Genomic DNA, 20,968 nt, shown 5'->3' with positions numbered 1-20,968 from the left:
ATAATAATAAGGCTCTGGGAGTATAAATAAGTAAAAAGAGAAAGAAAAGGTGATATAACTTAGACTTCTGGGCCATTGTTCAGCATTTGAGAAACTCATTCACTGCTAAACAGAAAGCCTAAAACTCCCCTCGGCAGTTGCTTGCCAGATGCTCCAAGGAGCTAGTGTATTCAACTGGCCAATTTAGAAGGAGCATTTATTTCAGTCTGGTCTACTGGCTGCCCTAAAGAGCAGCTCTATTCTTTCCCAAAGCCAGAGTTTAAGCTAACCAAGACTGCTCATTCCGGGGACAGGAAATGTCAGATATGACTAACAATTCCTTGTCATCTAAAATACTCCACTCCATGGGTGGACAAGAACTAATGGCTCTTCTTAGTAGTCTCAGGTTCCTGGCAAATATAATTTGATTTTTATCTTCTAATAGCATAACACTATATGGATGGAAAGCAGTAAGGACCATCTTATACCACCTCATTTTATAGATGACTGAGAAATGACATTAAGTATAGTTGCACCTTATTTTCAAGTCAATTATGTACCAAAGTTGCTTAATTGCCTTTGAAATTCCTTTAAGTCACCCATGAAGTACATGGTATATAATCTTTTATATTAGCATTTACATGGCAAAGATTCATGAACCATCTTTTGGTAAATAAACTATAGATAGTGTTCCCTCCAATGTCAGATAAATCTGTTTCTTCAGCTGAATACCAAATAACTTAGTTGGCTTCACGCTTAGAGAGGTCTGAAAAAGTCCATCTAAATATAAGAGTCATCCTCAGTATAGCAACATGTTCAAACTATCAGCACCCAAGTACGCAGGTAACCCTGCGGCTGCCCTCACTAACTGAATACTGAGCATAACTGCCTGGCTACTTACCTGGTGACTCTTTCTTGTCGTGATCCTGTACAACTGTACATACAGAAATGATGCAGCCACACTGCACCTTTCATAAGACCTTGCCACAGGGGCAATGATCCAAACACACCCACGAATCAGGTTTTGCAATGCCCCACCCTGCTCACTTTCCATAAAACTCCACTGTTCTGTGGTTTCCCAGTGCCTTGCAAAAAAATGTATTTTACTAAATATGCTGCATGGAGATTTAGGAAAGGTATAAACTAAACATGAAAATCTATGTGTCACAAGCTCCCCTATTAAGACCAGGCAAGTATGTTCCCTTCACCACCCTGTTGCCTTCCACAGAGCCTTAAGAGTCACTAGGGAAAAAAGAACTCATTCATGAGTAAGAAATGGAAATACTATGTGCAAAGTCCAAGATGGGAAGTTTAAGAAAAGTCTCATTTGCTCCAGTACAGTCCATGGTGTTCCTTCCGGGGGAATAACAGAAAAAGCATTAAAAAGGCAAGAGACCTCAGCAGAAAAACAAACACCAGCATAGTATCTAGGGAGTGAACTGCTTAGTGGAAATGAAATATGCATGTGTACATATGTTCTATGAACCCATATGCACAATTACAAAAACCATACACTGTCACTTTCTCTAAACTCATACAAATGAAAATTGAGTAAATGGGTTAGAAAAAATGAAATTGTTCCTCTAAATCAGAAAAGGTCATTGCTTAATAGCATTAAACACCAAATCAGGGCAGCCCAGGTGGCTCAGTGGTTTAGCACCGCCTTCGGCCATGATCCTGGAGACTCAGGATCAAGTTCCATGTTGGGCTCCCTGCATGGAGCCTGCTTCTCCCTCTGCCTGTGTCTCTGCCTCTCTCTCTCTCTCTCTGTGTGTCTCTCATGAATAAATAAATAAATAAAATCTTAAACAAAAAACAAAAAAACACCAAATCAGAAGAAATGTCTAACGGCATCACCTGGTAACTTCAAGTCCTAAAATATAGCCCCTTCTGATGATTTTAAATAAGGTTGTTTGGGTTTTTCTCTCCTTTTGTTTGGTGGATTACAGGTTAAGGACAAACTTTTCAAGTTCATAGTGTTTATGAAGTTCCTAGCTAGCATCAATCCTAAAGTCTTTTGCACCTGTGGGTAATCTTCCTTTTATGATCAGGTTTGGAAAAAAGTTTCCTTAAATTACATTGACAGGGGTTTTCAAACAATTTTAAAAGGAGAGGAGTATGTGCTGTGGTGATTCTTGCCATCCCTCTGATGGTTTGTGAGGCAAAAGTCCCTACAAAACACCAGGGGTATGTAATTCTAGTGCCACAACCACAATCGCTGCATCCCTCACCCACATTACAAAGTTTCAACTAACCCTAAAATTTGTGATGGTGCTGAGCTCCTCCTACATCTTAGTGAGGATAATCTCGCCTGAGAACTGAGCCCCCTTTCACTGCTGCAAGAACCTAACATTAGAAGAGGGTATCTGAACAGTGACCATTAAAGCAGCCTGTGTTCACTGTGTCACAGGTCACATGAATCCTGAATGCAAGAACAGGATTTGCTGGATGGCTCCTACTGGTAGAAAGGAGCCCATTAGCAAGGGCAAGAGTCACTCCTGAGGGAAGCCCTACATCCAAATGAGCTTTGTTTATGAAGTATAGAGATTCCTAATCTAACATCTAAGTTGTCTTCATCCCCAAAAAGGCCACTCTGGGAGACGACACACAAGCAATCCTGCTACCTGTGACAAGGAATCCCTCTAAGCTTGTAGCATTTTTAAATATATCCTCAAAGGTAGTAAAACTTTATCCTTCAAGGCTGTATGTAGTTCATTCTGCTAACAATTCAGTCATTCAAGATCAAATCTTGTGAGCCAGGAGGTATAATCAAGGTAGATACTCTAGATTTTCATCAGCAACCAAGACAGTGACCACCGAATGACACATTTTGTATGGTTCATAAACTGGTTCCAAAAGTGACTGCAGAAAAATAAAGTATTCTGACCAAAAGCAGCATGTTCGGACCAATATCTATTATTTATTGGCAATTTGCAAAGCACTGTGCAACACATCACATGGATTACCTCAACCGTTTCTCAGGGGAGCTGTATGAGGTAGATACTGCATCCACACCTTAGAGAATACAACACCATCAGAAAAAGAAGACCCTTGCCAGTGATCTCACTTCTAGGGTGAAGGCAAACCACAATATGCTGCTAATCTGTATCACACACCAGCATAAGCTGCCAGGGATAAAACCTATACTCATGTATGAGAGATCCCTGTTTCCAAAGAGAAACAGAACCCCTTTGTTTTAGAATCACATAGTACCAATGTCATCACTGTCTGAAAAAAGCATCTCTAAATTACTCTTCCAGTTCACCGATTCTAAAATGTTTTCAGAAATGGCATTATCAAAGACCTGCCCAAGTCCCCTAACACAAAACACACAAATGGGATTTTATCTAGTTAGTGCAAATTTCACTTTTAGGATTTAGCTTATAGCTAATACCCTGCACAGATAGCACAGATATGTATAACTTTAGGCTCAAGGCTATCACTGTAACAGCAAAAGACAAGAAACCTAACGTTCATCAGTAACAGATTAAGTAAGTTATGGTATATCCATTCAATTAGAATCTCATGTAGCCAAGAAAGAGAAAGAGGTTTCTTGTTCCTTACATACTGATATGGAATGACCTCCATTTAAAAAAAAAAAAGGCCAGGCATAAACTGAGTAGTTTATGATCTGTGTAAACACCCCCTTTACACACATGTATTTGGTCAGGCACAGAATCCTTCTCAATGTATACAGGGGACTGTTGTTGACAGTGCATGCGTCCAGAAGAGGAACTAGCTGCTCAGGGACAGAGTATGAGGGGTCCTTTATTCTGATCACTTTTGTATCCTGACCCATGGAAAAAGGGATGTATACAAACATTTTTTTAACTTAAAAAAAAATGGACTAATTATACACTTGACAAATTACAATGGTGATTCTTGCTTTTTTTTTTTTTTAAAAGCTTTAGTAGAAGTTTACTGAATACACTGAAAGGAAGCAGTGGGTACCACAACAAAGGAAGGACTGTCTGCCAAAAGGCAATGGTGAGGGGCTTTATTTACAGGAGAAATAAGGGACTATGGGGCCAGATGGAATTCTCTCTTTTATGGCAGTCTTAGGAACAGTGACTGGTTTTAAGTGGCCCATTGGTCAGTTAGGGCCTATGGCTTAATGAGACTGCGTCAGCTCAGTGGTCACTGTGGGCCCTTTTGCCTTGCTCAGGTCTCTATTGCTCAAGCCTGTTGCCTAAAAGTGGCCTCTATGTTCCATCCTGACTTATCGACAATGACAAATCTTTGGCATTTGAGTGGAGGTCTCATCTTCAGTAGCTTCTTCCTAAATGAGGGATGTAGAGATATCCCTATGTATGGGTCAACATACAATGGTGATTTCTGAATACAGGAAACAAAACAAAACAAAACCCCTCAAAGTTTCTTATGAGAATTGCTATAAAGTTATAATGTAAATACATTTTTTAATGTGAGGAGGCATAAAATTTCCTTTACAACGTGTCATTTATCCATCATGTAATGTCAAATGCACCTGTAATCCCTTAAGGTGAGTATGATTCTTTGGAGGGAGAAGAGCCAAATCAAAGACATGATTCAGGGAAAGATATGCATACTAGACTGAATTCTTCAGAGGATAAAGGCCATTATTTTATATATTTTTAAACTCCCTAGTTCCTGACAGGTCCCTCAGAATACAGTTCCCCAGTTAATGAGTAGTAAATCAATTTACTGATTAAATTAGCAGCTATGGAGCTGCCTGATAACAGCATAAAATAAATGGGATAATTCCAGAGTAACTGGCTTCTGGGCTTTAATTTTAAGGACTTTACAATTGGAGAAGGACAAACATTATATGGTCTCATTCATTTGGGGAATATAAAAAATAGTGAAAGGGAATAAAGGGAAAAGGAGAAAAAATGTGTGGGAAGTATCAGAAAGGGAGACAGAACATGAAAGACTCCTAACTCTGGGACACGAACTAGGGGTGGTGGAAGGGGAGGTGGGCGGGGGTGGGGGTGACTGGGTGACGGGCACTGAGGTGGACACTTGACGGGATGAGCACTGGGTGTTATTCTATATGTTGGCAAATTGAACACCAATCAAAAATAAATTTAAATCAAAAAAAAATTTAAGGACTTTAAAACAATCTAATTTCTGGGTGTTATACTGTATGTTGGCAAACTGAATTCAAATACAATTTTAAAAAGTTAACTCCCCCCCCCCAAAACAACATAATTTAGTACCAAATGTTTAAACAGCCATTATAATTGCTAAACTGTGAAATTAGCATTATTTATGTCTGATCGGCTATACAAAACTCATCAATTTTTCTTTAGAAAAGAGTAGAAATTCCAAAGAATAAAGAAGAGACTACTAATTAAAGGTCACGTTTACTAATCTAGCACCATAATTCCAGTCAGGCCTTCTCAAGTGGCTGGGAGGAAGAAGGGATGAGGTGAGGAAGATGGAAAGGGTGGTTCTTAACTTCTGGCCCCATCTGTGCTCTCAGGCAAGGCAGGATCTAGCAAAGAGGAAAATGGTTGAGGCTGGAATTTAAAACAAAAGCTTCTGGTTCAGATGATAAGGAGGCCCTCAAGAACAGCAGAATCAATGTATCCAAAAGGCAGTGCTGGAATTCGCCTCATGAACTAGGGGGTTTCTTCTTGGCATCCAAGTCCTTTTTAATTTCTTCTAGTTTTTTAGCCATGTTTGGTATCTTTAAAGAGAAAAAAAAAATATTGTAATTTTACATCTACCTCATCAATAGTCTTTCACTTATAAAGGGTTGTGGTACAAGTCTTTATTTTCCTCTGAAAGGGACCTACTAAATAGAATTTCTTAGCCTCCTAACCACTTAAGAAGGATCTCAGCAGTTGTAAATTGACATCCGCTCCCTTCCTGGAAGCCAAGGAAGCCCGATTCTGACTTCTACTTTTACCTACTCACTCAGCACCTCAATCTAGTGCTAAGTAGAAGCTGTACTTATAAACCATAAAGGTGATATAAATTAATAAAGCTCCTGCCTAGAAAGCCACATAACTCAAGTGAAGGTTGGTAAAGAATTTCTTTTGTCACACTAAAACCTTCACCACAAACAAATCAAAAGTTAGTATTTGTTTCCCTTCTTTCCCTCTTTCTGCCCTTCCTTCCTTTCCCTCTCTTTACAACAACCTTCAGGAATCCCCATGCATGGGTGGCTTTGTCATGGGGTTTTCAACTCCCCATCTATAAAATGAGGCTACTATAACTCAGCACTCGCAAAACTCTGCCCTTAACTGAGCTGCGTGATAAAGATCCATCACTAAAATTCTCAGTCATTACTACTGGGTAGCGGGGGCTGAAAATCAGATTATCTAATTAGTCTTTACATTCCCACTTACACATAATTTTCCATAGAACTGTAAGAAGACTCTAACTTAGTAATTCCTTTAGGCTAACAAGCACCAGCTCAGGATCACAAGACCATCTAAACTGATGGGATTTTGCCCTCTTGTGGTGACAGGGAGGACAGATGCTTCTATGAGGTGTATTTTTGAACAATGGAAAATCTTTCTACAACATTCAGGACATTTTCCTCAGATCTATGGACATCATTTATGCTGGACGCATAACTGACTTTAACAAAGACAAGTCACTACAAATTAGTGACACGGAATCAGGGAGGACATGGATATGGTCACTTACGTCATAGTTCTGAGCCAGATACATTCCAACCACGTTGCCAAAAGTAAATCCAAGCTGAAAGAGTAGAACAGAAGAGTTATACTAGATACCAAGTTCTGTGCCATCCGATACCAAACTATACAGACAACAGTCTAAGGCGCTCAGGACAGTTCAAGACCCCAGGGTCCAGTCTAGGGCTAGGCAGCATGAGATTCAGTTTTCTTCTGTAAAATAAACAGAAATACTCTCCCAAAAGGTTGAAGAGCATACAAAAGTGAGAATACACGAACGGCAGCACTCAACAAATCTACCCTAGATTCTCCTTGTCCCCTCACAACCTCCATAAATACTTAACTCTCAGTTCTAGAAACCCAAGCCAGAGTGATGATTTTGTTGTTAAAAGCAACTTGGTTTTGGTCTTTCTTTCTTTTTTAGTTTTAAGTATTGTTTACTTCTTGTTACATCAAGTAAAAGACATCCGACTAAAAAATGTTACTTCTCTATATCGTATTATCTTGGAAAATGAAGAGATTTTTCACAGTTTAATCTCTTCAGACCTGAGGCCCACAGTAATGAGGTGACTTTTTCAGGGTCATTCACAACAAAGGAACACAGAACAACCTCAATTAGATTCACACTCAAAAACGAAGATGTGTCACGACGGAAAAGCATAGGAACCTCTGACACATCTGAGATGGCATATGGTTCAGCGCTCAGGCAGGGGTGGAACCTAAGGAGCAGAACACTTGAGACCCGTGGGTCTCACAGATTCCCCAACCAGCACTTACTCAGTGAGGACAGACAGGCATAAATTTTTTTTGAAAGATTTTTATTTATCTGAGTGAGTGAGCAGGCACACAGGCAAGAGGAGGGACAGGCAGAGGCAGAGGGAGAAGCAGGCTCCCCGCTGAGCAGGGAGCCTGATGTGGGGCTGGATCCCAGGACCCCGGGGTCACGACCTGAGCCGAAGGCGGACCCTTAACACACTGAGCCACTCAGGGATGATTTTTAGAGAACTATAAATGCTTATCCCATTGGGTGACTATTTTCCTGAACAAAAACGGTTTCATGGAAATTTAAAGCCCTCCACTCAAAATAAAAGAACCAAAGCTCATTAAATTTTGAGTTCTAATGATGACCTGTGATTCCCTGGAGTTTTTTCCTCCAATAATTAAGAATCTCCAATGGGATGCCTAATTTCTAATTTCATAAATTCAAACTTGCATCTGTTCCTTTTTTAAAAAAATCAGAAGAGTTATACTAGGTGTATAGAGTATACTGCGTGTAAGTTTTTCTCTCTAATCAGCACTGTTCCTATTGAATACACAGCAGACGTTACCAAAAAAGGGTGGCACTTAACACCATCTGTTCTACGTGATGTGGTCTGTCTCTTCAGGTCAGAGATACATGGAGAAACAAAACGCAGCCTTCCTGAGCCTTAAACACCAAAACAAAAGCACAATTTAAATTGGTTGTTAGGGGCAGCGAGTGGCTCAGCGGTTTGGCACCCGCCTTCAGCCTGGGGTCGGATCCTGGAGACCAGGGATGGAGTCCCAAAAGTCAGGCTCCCTGCGTGGAGCCTGCTTCTCCCTCTGCCTGTGTGTGTCCCTGCCTCTCTCTGTGTCTCTCATGAATGAATAAATAAATGAAACAATTTAAAAAAAAATAAATTGGTTGTTAGTTAAAGAGCATAAAAGAGTCTCTACTCAGAATCCATTTTCTAATCATTTGATCAATCAGGCACATTTTGTGAAATAACAGTTTTACCAATGTGGCGCCAAGAAGCAAAGGATTTTTTTCACTCCAGTCAGTTGAAACTAAGTAGACAGAGATTTTCCAAATCCAGAAAGAGTATTAAATTTACTTGTAAGAAGAGGGGGGAAAAAAAACTGAGAATTTGAGCTCTAACACCAAGCACAGAAAACATAAGGGTGAAAATTTTCAAGAAAAAGAGATTTCGGATTCTACCGCTCACCATCTAGCTATGTAGCTGTAGCTGATTTGAGTTTCCTGATCTATAAAACATACAATGTTCCTTCCTGCTCCAACAATCTAAGATTCCTGGTTCTTACCACGTGTGTCTCAACATAAATACGGAGTATCTCATGTGGCTTCACTTTGGCAATTTCACCAGCACATGAAAAAAACAGTAGTTATTTTAAAATACAAAACAGTTATTTAAAAAAAAAAAAAAAAAAACAAAAAAACAAAGGCACCTGGGTGGCTCAGGAGTTGAGCATCTGCCTTCCGCTCAGGTCATTATCCTGGAGTCCCAGGATCGAGTCCCACATCGGGCTCCCTGCATGGCCTGCTTCTCCCTCTGCCTGTGTCTCTGCCTCTCTCTCTCTCTCTCTCTATCTCTCATGAATAAATAAAATCTTTTTTAAAAACTCCCCACAGGGGATCCCTGGGTGGCTCAGCAGTTTAGCACCTGCCTTCAGCCCAGGATGTGATCCTGGAGTTCTGGGATCGAGTCCCACATCAGGCTCCCTGCATGGAGCCGCTTCTCCCTCTGCCTGTGTCTCTGCCTCTCTCTCTCATGAATAAACAAATCTTTTAAAAAAAAAAAAAAACCTCACAAAAACCACAAAACTACAGGCCTCTAGACAAGTCATATCCAATTCTAGTTTCAGAACACTTCCAGGTCTACCACTGGGATTTTGTAAAATTAAATATACAACATAAGAGAAATGTCACATATTAAGTGAAATATTGAGGAGAATGCATGAGGCCAGAAAAGCATTTATGGGTTATTCATGGGATGCTCACTAGGCAAGTTTACACAGAAAAAACCTATAAAATCTAAATCTGAGGAATGGTGACTCATTAGTCTGACAAGTTAGACTGGAGCCAGATTATAGGTCTTGAATGACTCTGCACCTCTCTGCAGGCCAAGACTGTTTCATTTTTTTTTTTCAGGCCAAGACCTGACGAGGAGTCCATCCAGATGGCTGTATGCCACCTCCACAGTGCCCTGTCGACATCACTCCCCCATAGGATTCCCTGCAGAGAAGGTAGTGCAGAAAAAAGAAAAATGACTGCTTCGCAAGCTCAACACTATCACATTCTTTCTGCAGTCATTTTGAGACTTTAGGAATATGCAGCTGCTTCTCACAAGCACAGGGGGGACAATCAACAGTAAAACACCAGGAATGTGGGGACTGAGGAGTGATATGAGCAAAGTGGTTAGAGGACAAATGGGTGGGAGGAGGAGGCTGCAGCTACAAGCCATGGGAGGAAAGTCTGGACTGGCCCAGGGCAGCGCACAGAAGAGATAGCATTTTCCAGCTCTACAATCACACCATACACTTAGAATCAGTGAAGCTCCTCCATCCATTACCTACAATTCTGAAACCCAAAACTCTATTCAAACTGTTTTGCTATAATTTAATTGGCAGCACAATCACACCTGACTTGAACTGATATGCTATTTATATTCTATCACATTTCTGCATGAATACTCACTTTTTGTTATAGAAAAAGCAATCTTTATTTTTTAAAAACAATCTTTATTTTTTTTAAAGATTTGATCTATTGGGCAGCCCGGGTGGCTCAGCGGTTTAGCGCCTACCTTCAGCCCAGGGCGTGATCCTGGAGACTCAGGATTGAGTCCCGCGTCAGGCTCCCTGCATGGAGCCTGCTTCTCCCTCTGCCTGTGTCTCTGCCTCTCTCTCTCTGCCTCTCTCTCTCTCTCTCTGTCTCTCTCTCTCTGTCTCTCATGAATAAATAAATAAATAATCTTAAAAAAAAAAAGATTTAAGATTTGATTTAGTTATTCATGAGAGACACACACACACAGAGGCAGAGACACAGGCAGAGGGAGAAGCAGGCCCCACGCAGGGAGCCTGATGTGGGACTCGATCTCGGGTCTCCAGGATCACGCCCTGGGCCGAAGGCAGGCACTAAACTGCTGAGCCATCCAGGGATCCCCAGAAAAAGCAATCTTTAAAAATAGGATCCTACCCTATTGGCGAATACATGTAACAAATATTTTAATGTATGTCATTACAGAGTGCTATCCCAGAGTGCTACTGGGTTAAATAACAGGTATATGCAGCTGAAATCTTTCTAAAATCTTAAAAAAAAAAAAAAAAAAAAAAATCTCAAATACCTCTGGGCCCCAAAGGCTTTGATTAAAAGACTGAAGACCCTTCCTTATATACTAAAAATAAATTCATATTCAGCCCTGTGAAGGGATTACAGAACAGCGTCTACACATCTTAAGTTTATACAACGTATAGGAAGAAAAGCTACATATAAATAAAATAGTTATTTAACAAATGAAGGCAGCAGCCAGTACAGGACCCTGAATGTAACAGATGTGGGAAAAATCAGAAAAGGGTCATGCATTATGTGGCCAAATGGACGAAACAGAAGTGATTTCTTCTAAGAAACCATATCTGAAAGAGAGCAGTGTACCTCAGTATGTTATTAAAGCCTCTATGCCAAGGAAGAGTTTAAATTTAAACTGAGAAGGAAACTGAACGTGGAGAAGAATCAAGGCATAAGGTATGAAAGCAGAGGGGATGAGATGACTAAAACTGGACTGATCAGAAGAGGATGTGAATTTTGAAATGGAGAGAATGAAGTCTGGCGCCCTGGGCAGGGCTGGCTGAGGGACCTCAGGAAGCAGGCAAAGGAGTTTAGTTCACATGCAATCTTGGTAGGGAGCCAATGGCTACTCTTTACCACCACCAACAGGATGAAAGCACTGCTCTGGAAGTATTCACCTAGCAGCTCTACTCAAAAAAAGGCTCAATAATGAGTAAGTACCCATCAGGCAAAGCCCAGAATCAACTAAACATGACTGACTCATTTTTCTTCTTAAAAGTCAATGATGATTCCTAAATAGGCTCTAATCTATAGAGAACTGATGGTTACCAGAGAGGAGGTGGGTAGGGGAATGGGGGAAATTGGTGAAGGAGAGGAAGAGTATACTGATCTCTGGTGGGCACTGAGTAATATACAGAAGTGCTGAATCATTTATACTGTACACCTGAAACTAATGTAACACTGTATGTTAACTACATTAGAATTAAAAACTTTAAAAATAAAATAAAAATCAATGATGATCAATGAAATAGAGATGAAATGAAATGAAGGAGGATTAAGCGAGGGAGAATCCGAAGCAGACTCCCCACCACCAAGCTGAGAGCCTGATATGGGGCTCAATCTCACGAACTGGAGATTCATGACCTGAGCCTAAACCAAGAGTCTGTCAATTAACCAACTGAGCCACCCAGGTACCCCTGGTCAAGTGATTTTTAACAAGGGTGCTAATACAGTCAACGGAAAAAGAATAGTCTTTTCAAGAAACGATGCTAGGACAACTGGTTATCTTCATGCCAAAGAGTGAATATGGACCCTTATCTCACATCATAAACAACTAATTCAAAATGGATCAAGACCTAAATGCAAAAGCTAGAACTAGAAAACTCTTGTAAGGGATCCCTGGGTGGCGCAGCGGTTTGGCGCCTGCCTTTGGCCCAGGGCGCGATCCTGGAGACCCGGGATCGAATCCCACGTCAGGCTCCCGGTGCATGAAGCCTGCTTCTGTCTCTGCCTGTGTCTCTGCCTCTCTCTCTCTCTCTCTGTGTGTGACTATCATAAATGAATGAATGAATGAAATGAATGAATAAATAAATAAATTGAAAGTATTTAAAAAAAAGAAAAAGAAAACTCTTGTAAGAACACGAAGGAGTAGGGATGCCTGGGTGGCTCAGTAGCTGAGTAGTCTGCCTTTGGCTCAGGCAAGATCCTGGGGTCCATGGATAAGTCCTGCACTGGGCTCCCCACAGGGAGCCTGCTTCTCCCTCTGCCTATGTCTCTGCCTCTCTGTCTCTCTCATGAATAAATATTAAAAAAAAAAAAAAAAGAACACAAAGGAATGAATCTTCACAACTTTGCATTAGGCAACAGTTTCCTTAAATATGACATCAAAAGCACAAATGATCTCCCCCCCATAAAAGAAAAACTGGTGTTCATCAAAATTAAAAATGTTTGTGTTTCAAAGAATACCATCAAGAATACCACCCTGCACTGAGCTCCCTGCTTGGTGGGGAACCTGCTTCTCCTTCTTCCACTCCTGCCCAACACCACCCGCCCCTGCTGTGCTCTTACACTGTCAAATAAATAATAAATATTTTTTTAAAATTAAATAAAAATGAGCAAAGGATTTGATAGACATTTCTCCAAATAAGTTATACATGGCCTATGAGCACATGAAAAGATGCTCAATATCACTAGTGAAAGGAAATGCAAAAAAAAAAAAAAAAAAAAAAAACACAATAAGGTGCCATATCACACCTACTAGGAAGGACTTTAAAAAGATACACAAGTGTTGAAAAGGATGTGGAGAAAGTAAAACCCATTGCTGATGGGATGTAAAATGATATTGCGACTCTGAAAAATGGTCTGGCAATCCCTCAAAAAGTTGAGCACAGAAATGTGATGTAGCATATGATGTAGCAATTTTACTTTAGGGCATACACTGAAGAGAACTGAAACATACATCCACACAAAAACTTGTTCACATATGTTCACAGCAAGATTATTCATAATAGCCAAAAAGTGCAAACAACCCAAATGCCTATAAACTGGTGAATGGATTAACAAAATGTGGAATATCCATACAATGTAATACTCAGCCATAAAAGTACTGATTCATGCTATAGCATGAATGAACCTTGAGAATATTGTTCTGAGTGAAAAGCAGTCAGAAAAGACCAATATTACAGGACTCCACTTAAAGGAAATGTCCAGATCAATCCATAAAGACACAAAATAAATTAGTGGTTGTCCAGAATTTGGGAAGAGAGGAATGAGAAATGAATGCTAGTGGATATGGATTTTCTTTTGGGGACAATGAAATAATGGATATAAAATTATAGTGGTGATGGTTGCATAACTCTGTGAACATACAAAAAAAACCATGGAATTCTACACTGCAAATGGTTGAATTGTATGATATAAATTATCTTTAAATATTTTTAAAAATCAATCAGATTTGGGAAAATATTAGCTATATGGGCTAAAACTAGAAATCAAAGACAACTTCATGATTTCCAGATTGGACAGATGTTTAAAAAGAATGGAAATGTTAGAGTGAAAAACAAAATGATGACCACTGAGATAAATAGTTGGCTTTATGTATAAACACCACAGAAAATCAACTCTACTTAAGGATACATGAGCAGGTTAATTACAACACTGTATCAACATACAGAAGCACCAAGTCTTAAGAAAGTCAACTCCAAAACAATCTGACTCTTCTCATTTGCTGTTTAACCCCTTCCTCGTTCAAAAAGTTATGTCTGTCAATAAGGCTACAATTTTTACCTGGGGATGGCTCCTGGCAATAACCCCGACTATATGCTACTTAACTAGTCTGAAATAGGACTCATCAAATTACATTTTCAAAGAGTACACACTCAAACCCAAGTTCTGACACAGAATCTGAACCATCTCATATTTACTGACAAGCGATTTTAGAAATCTAAAAATAATCTCCTTAAAAATAAATAATAAAAATAATCTCATTTTACTTAGCCAATATTGCTATGACTAGCATTCAGAAGGATACCTAAAAATGTTTTGTGGTCTTAGGTGAGAAAACTACACACTGACAAGAAAATCAGAAGTATACATTATCTAACATTAATAAAAGATAAACTGCTGATTTTGTCTGTCTCCACTTAAATCTAGAGACCTATAGAAGCTGGCTGAAGACTGCTCCATTCCAAGGAGGTAAGAAAAAAATTCACTTTTAGTCTTTAAACATTTAAGACTTGTTGTGAAGGCACCTGGGTGGCTCAGTCGGTTAAGTGTCTGCCTCCGGCTCAGGTCATGATCCTGGGGTCCTGGGACCGACCCCCCCCAATCAGGCTCCTCACTCAGCAGGGAGTCTGCTTCTCCCTCTCTTTCTGCCCCTTCCCTGCTCGGGCTCTTTCTCTCTCTCAAATAAATTTTTTTTTTTTTTTTAAAAGACTTGTGGAGAAATCATCAACTGTGTTAAACGTCTGCTTTGAGGGGCACCTGGGTGGCTCAGGGGTTGAGCATCTGCCTTTGGCTCAGGTCATGATCCTGGGGTCCTGGGATCGAGTCCATGCAGGGAGCCTGCTTCTCCCTCTCTGCCTCTCACGAATAAATAAAAATTTTAAACAAAAACATCTGTTTCGAGTAATAATAAAACCCACATCCTATTCAATAAAACAAAAATCTGCTGAGAAAATAGCCTAAATCTGTTCTACTACCACCAAAGAGATGTGCATTTTTTAAATATAAGCTAGCTTTTGTATTCAATCATTTTCCTTAGACAATGAAGTGGGGAGAGGCGGAGCTGTTAATTCTTCAACTGAGCCAGTCAATTAAATAGGGACATTCATGGAAGATAGCTGTCACACTTCCGAAAGAGGTCCATCAGGTAGAACCAGTCTGGTCTCAAAGAACCTGATTCAAATATTCTATCTTAGGAGAATTGGAGAGTAGTAATCAGGCAAAAGAATAGTATCTAATTAAATACATGAAATAAATCACATAGTATTGACTAAATGTCATGTGCTTAGGGAAGTTATGTTGCTTCTTCTGGAATTTATGATCTATTCTAGAAAGACAAGACTATTAGAATAAGTGAAGGTGCAGTGAACACAACAGTGAGAGTGTATCTCCAAATGATGGTGTGAGTGGGCCACACAGTTCAAGTGCTTCTTGTTAGAAATCTAATGGAATCTGTATGAACATATTAAAGGAGAAAAATGGTTTAGTGCCTTTGGCCGAGGGCGTGATCCTGGAGTCCCGGGATCGAGTCCCACGTCGGGCTCACTACATGGAGCCTGCTCCTCCCTCTGCCTCTCTCTCTCTGCCTCTCATGAATAAATAAAATCTTAAAAAAAAATCTTTTTTTTTTAAAGGAGAAAAAGCACTTCTTCACCAGATGGGGAAATAGTATAATAAAATCCAATTGCGGGATCACTGGGTGGCGCAGCGGTTTGGCGCCTGCCTTTGGCCCAGGGCGCGATCCTGGAGACCCAGGATCAAATCCCACGTCGGGCTCCCGCTGCATGGAGCCTGCCTCCCTCTGCCTGTGTCTCTGCCTCTCCCTCGTTCTCTCTCTGTGTGACTATCATAAATAAATAAAAATTAAAAAATAAATAAATTTAAAAAAATAAAATCCAATTGCCGGGCAGCCCGGGTGGCTCAGTGGTTTAGTGCCGCCTTCACCCCAGGTCGTGATCCTGGAGACCAGGGATCGAGTCCCATGTCGGGCTCCCTGCATGGAGCCTGCTTCTCCCTCTGCCTGTGTCTCTGCCTCTCTCTCTCAATCCTCTCTGTGTGTTCTCATGAATAAATAAAATCTTAAAAAAAATAAAAATAAATAAAATCCAATTGCCAATCTCAATGAAAACTCTTAAACTAGCAATAGAATTTCTTAATCTGTTTGGAAAATCAGAAACACAAACATTATACTAAAATCTGAGAAGCATTTCCACTAAAGCAGAAGAAAAAACTATGATATCCACTCTCACTATCATTGGAAGTCCGAACTCAAGACACAGAGACAGAACTTGGAAAAGAACACAAAACTGTCACTTTTGCCTTCACTGGAGATTATGACCACTTTCACAGTATTGCATTCATTGATTTACTTCCTTTTTAAATATTTTTAAAAAGTTTTTTACTTAAGTAATCTCTATACTCCATGTGGGACTCAAACTCATGACCCCAAGATCAAGAGCCACACAATGTCTCTGACTGAGCCAGGCAGATGCTCCACTTTTTTTAATTAAAAAAAAAAAATTTAAGGTCTACACCCAACATAGGGCTCAAATTCACAACCCCAAGATTAAGAGTCGCATGCTCTACCAACTGAGCCAGCCAGGTGCCCTATCATTGATTCACTTCCAAGTGAATCTACAAACTATGGGAGCTAAAAGATAGCCAAGACGTTAGATTAAAAAAAAAAAAAATCAATAGACCAAAATCAGCATTTCTATACATCAGCAATGAATTTGAAAATGTAATTTTAAAAAGGATGCCACGCACAACAACTAAAAAGTACCTGGAAATATAAATATGAAAAACAAGGTGAAAGACTATTACTGAGAAAATAATAAAACATTGATGAAAGACACTTAAGACATAAATTAACAGAAAGATGGATCCTAACAGTGCGAAGATTTTAGGAGCATAGGGTCACAAAGAAACCTCATAGGGAAAGATAGTAGTTGAGCCATTAAGAGTAGTTGGGAAGGCAAAAAAGAAGAAAACCACATGGGAAGGTCTGCAGGCAGCAAGGTCCACCGGTGGTCCAGGTCGGTAAGCTAGCATAATCATTCTAAAACAGAGATACGTTGAAGGGCAGCAGGAAGGGAAAGTGGAGTCAGATGAGCAAATCTTCAAAAACCAAGTTGCCAGTGGTTACTAGGTGATGTGCAGGGTCATAAAGACCACTGACAGTTTCTGAGCATAGGAGTGAAATAATGCCTCTGGTAGTTCAAGAGAGGACAGACCACCAAGGGCTCAAGGGAAACAGAGAACTGGAGACAACAGCCTTACTGATCAGACTGGATCGGGACTGCCATGTTTCAAAAAGAGGGGGGGAAAAAAGAATCGAAAAACTAGAATATTCAGGGACGGCTAACCAGCATGAACTTGAAGCCATAAACAACGGATGGAAGAATGAGAGATGCTTAGTCTAAAGAAAAGACTGGTGGGGGGTCAAGGGGATAGAGAGAGGTACAAAGGTAATGCTTCTCAAAAATGTAAAGGGTTGTCATGTGGATTAGAACTGCTCTTTAACACCAAGAATTAGTCAGGGAGACATTGATCAAAAATGATAGACATCATCCGTGATGGAGATGAGCCTATTTTAATGGGAAGGGACAAAACATAAACCAGATGCCCCCCCTCCCCAAGTAGTGGAAACTGATGTGTCAGCATGTTAGCTGGACTGCAGAACCTCATACAACTCTTCCAACTCAAAACCCACATTCCTACACCAGCTAGGTTGGTGTAGCAAGGGCAAGGATGGAGTAAAAGAGACTATGAACCTGGCAGTGGGAACATAAAGATGGAACTTTCCTAAGGTGATGAAGACCCGATGGCTTAAAACGATAGCTAACATTTACGGAGTACTGTGAGCAAAGCTGCGTTCTAACTCTTTTTCAAGAATTAACTCAGGGTCTTCACAGTCTCATAAGCAGGTATTGTTATTGCCCAGTTTATGTTGGGGAAACTGAGGCACAGAGCAGTTAAGTAAGTTGCCCAAGAGTACAGAGGGAAATCTATGTGTTGGGCATAGCAGCTAAATGCTATGGAGAATGAAAGGGAGAAATAAATCAGAGATCATGTCAGTATTTCAAATTTGAGAAAGCCGGGGCTAGAGAAGACAGAAGTTAATTGTGAGGCGTGTGCTGCAGGGTGGGGAATAGGGGAGGTAATGGGTCCAGATGTGTTGGATCTGGAACAGAGGGGGTGACAAGAGATGTTCAGCAAACAGCTGATGACAGCAAACTGGAACTCAGAGACAGGGATGCAAGGTGGTCTTGGCAGCAGCAAAGAGAAGGTGACAGCATGACAAGGAACACACTCCCTGAGGGCAGGTTTGAAGAGAAGATCAGAGTCAAGGACTAGGGCTTGAGAAACATCTAGAAACCCAATGAAGGAAAAAGGCAGCCAGCACGGGCAGGCGAGATTAGATAGGGCCATCTCCCAGCTGCTGCACCAAGATACTGACCCCCTCAACTCCCGAGGGGCCAGCACTCCTAGCCCGTCACCTTCACTCCGCAGGTTCTTCCATGAAAGTCAAGCCGTGCGTATCATAATGTTAAAGAATGTCAGAAGATACTGAGACGAGAAGGATCCAAAAGCTGAGGGAGGGGGGAACTGAGGCAGAGGTGATTAGGAGTACCAAGCGCTGCCACTTCAGGTCACAAGAGCAATACTTGGCCCTCACGACACTACAACAGTGGGAGCTGCAGTGGACACGCAGCTCCCAGCAGCACCGGTCCTCCCTGTCAGGTTTCCCTCAAAAACTTCCCAAGTTTCCTTATGACAACCATAGCCAAACCTTAAGGAAGCTACTGCAGCAAAAGGAAAGGGCAACAGGACCACGGGAACAAGGTTTTGAGACTGGAATGATGGGCGAGTATTTGAATCCACGGAGGAAGGAAAGATGGAAGGCAGAGAGAAGTCCCCTACTCGGGTGCAGTGGTTTTCCAACAGTGTTCCAGGAAGTGACAAGTGTAGGAAGCGTCCTGGAGGGTTCCAAAATGTGGGTGGAGAGGGCACAGGTTTACCTCGTAACCATTTTTGTCACTTTCCAAACTTGTCCCACCACCTACCTTTCTGAGGGTAAATGAGTCCCCATTTTAGAGAAAAAACCGTATCAGAGTTCAGCTGCTGTCTTGTTAAAGAGACACTGAGCAACGTCTGAGTCCTTACTGGGTGTCACTGTTCTCTAAGTACCTTCACGTAATAACTCATTTTCAATCCTCCCAACTCCGAGGCCTGTAGGTTCCCATTTTCCTATGTGGAAACTGAAGCACACGGAATTTAAGTGGCCTACTTAAAAACAAGGGAGCTGGGGTTGGAACCCAGGCGGCTGACCTCTTCAGCACTAGGACAGGATGGCTGGTCCCAGGTCAAAAGCTCGAGGGCAACATAGGGATCACCTTCAACTTATTGTTTTATTAATCAAATGGCTAAAACGAAGAGAAAGGGTTAACCCAACATCCGACAGAGGGGGAATCGAGGTGGAAAAGTCATGAATAAATAAAATCTTAAAAAAAAAAAAAAAAAGAGAAAAAGAGGATTGTTAAGAGTGCCCCCTCTTTTTTTTTTTTTTTAAGGTGGTAACTGATTTTTTTTTTAAGATTTTATTTATTCATGAAAGACACGGGGGAGAGAGAGAGAGAGAGGCAGAGACACAGGCAGAGGGAGAAGCAGGCTCCACGCAGGGCGCCCGACGTGGGGCTCCAGGATCCCATCCCGGGCTGAAGGCGGGTGCTCCACCGCTGAGCCCCGCCCCGCCCCCCGGGCGACCCCACAATCCTGTCTGATAAAGAACCTAACGTTTGGGAAGGCATCTCGTCCCCGGGGCGCTCCGAGTGGCCACCTGGAAGCTAAGTGGCACACCTGCGTCCTGGCCGGAACCAGAGGTAGGAAGGGAAGGGAAGGCAGCATCGCGTTCCGAAGGCACAGGGACCTGCCAGACGAGACTGACTTGGGGATGGACGTGCGGCGAGCCCTCCGCAAACCGCCAGCGGGCACTCCCGGAAACACACTCAGCCGTGCCAGAAAGCCGGTTTTTAACCGAAATAAAGAGCCATGCGATCGAATTTGTTTACTCACGGTTAACACCCGCGCCCCTCGCCCCCCATCCCCCCCAGCACCCTGGAGGAGTCAGGTGCACGCCCGGGCCCGGCCCCCGCCGGCCCCCAAGTCCCGGAGCCGCGCCCCCAGGCCCCCAGGCCCCCAGCCCTGACCCGCTACTCCCGCGCCCGCCCGCGCACCTCAGGAAACCCACCGCCGGGCTCTAAGGCCCGCACGGGGTCTGGGGGCGGGGCGGAGCCCCCCAAGGCTGCAACGCGAGGGCGCGACGGCACACGAGGGGCCCCGCAAAGGCCGGCACGTCCCCCGGCGACCCGACGACGCACACGGCCGCACCACCGGCCCGGGCGCAGCCCCCGCCCCCCCTCGGGCGACGGCGGACGCGGGCCCCACGCACGCCCGCCCCCGGAGCCCCGAGTCCCCGCTCACCAGGAACTGGAGCATGGTGTCGGCGCGGAGGGCGGCGCGGCTCGGCGGGCGGGTCGGACCCTGCCGCTCCGAGCGAGGGGCGGAACCCGCCGTGCGCTTCCGGGTCACGCCCCGCCCCGCGCCCCGCCACGCCCCACCCCGCGCCACGTCACGCCCCTCGCGGTGCGCCCAGCCCCGCCCCGCGCCGCTCGCGGCGACCTGGCGCCCCCTGCAGGAGCGCCCCGGGATTACCGCCCGAGCTGGGCGCCTCGAGGAGAAGCGCGAAAAACAAGCCTGACCTGCACATTCCAGGCCCGCGGTCCCCAAGCCCAGCTTCTGCAGACCTGCGTCGGCCTCCGGGATCCAGAGGACCACCAGCACCCCCAGCGATTCCGATGCACAGACGGGGTTAGGGCTCCTTGGCCTGGAAGGGCTGCAGGCGGCGGCAGGTCCCCGCCCGAGGTGCAAAGCGGACTCCTCCGGGGCGCTTCTGCAACATCAACTACCCCGGGCCCCCATGCAGAATCTACGGGGAGGAGGGCTGTACGGCTCAAAAGTGCCCCAGGTGTGCTGTGTAAACTGCAGTGAACACTTTTGATAGGGGACAGGTGCCTAAGTAGGTAAGCTAGAGGCC

General features: G+C 42.9%; 1 long non-coding RNA gene across 1 annotated transcript; it reads right to left on the bottom strand.

The window, feature by feature from the left end:
- Window positions 1-5,305: 5,305 nt before the first annotated feature.
- Window positions 5,306-20,475, bottom strand: LOC121489542. Its single transcript, XR_005987357.1, has 3 exons — window positions 20,356-20,475; window positions 6,619-6,672; window positions 5,306-5,650 (listed from the first exon to the last, which is right to left on the bottom strand). It is a non-coding gene; the product is annotated as an uncharacterized LOC121489542 (long non-coding RNA).
- Window positions 20,476-20,968: the final 493 nt, after the last annotated feature.

Source organism: Vulpes lagopus, chromosome 4 (genome assembly GCF_018345385.1).
Source record: "Vulpes lagopus strain Blue_001 chromosome 4, ASM1834538v1, whole genome shotgun sequence".
Lineage (NCBI taxonomy): Eukaryota > Metazoa > Chordata > Mammalia > Carnivora > Canidae > Vulpes > Vulpes lagopus.
The sequence above is the reverse complement of the archived record's forward strand: the minus strand, read 5'-3'. Positions and strand labels throughout refer to the sequence as shown.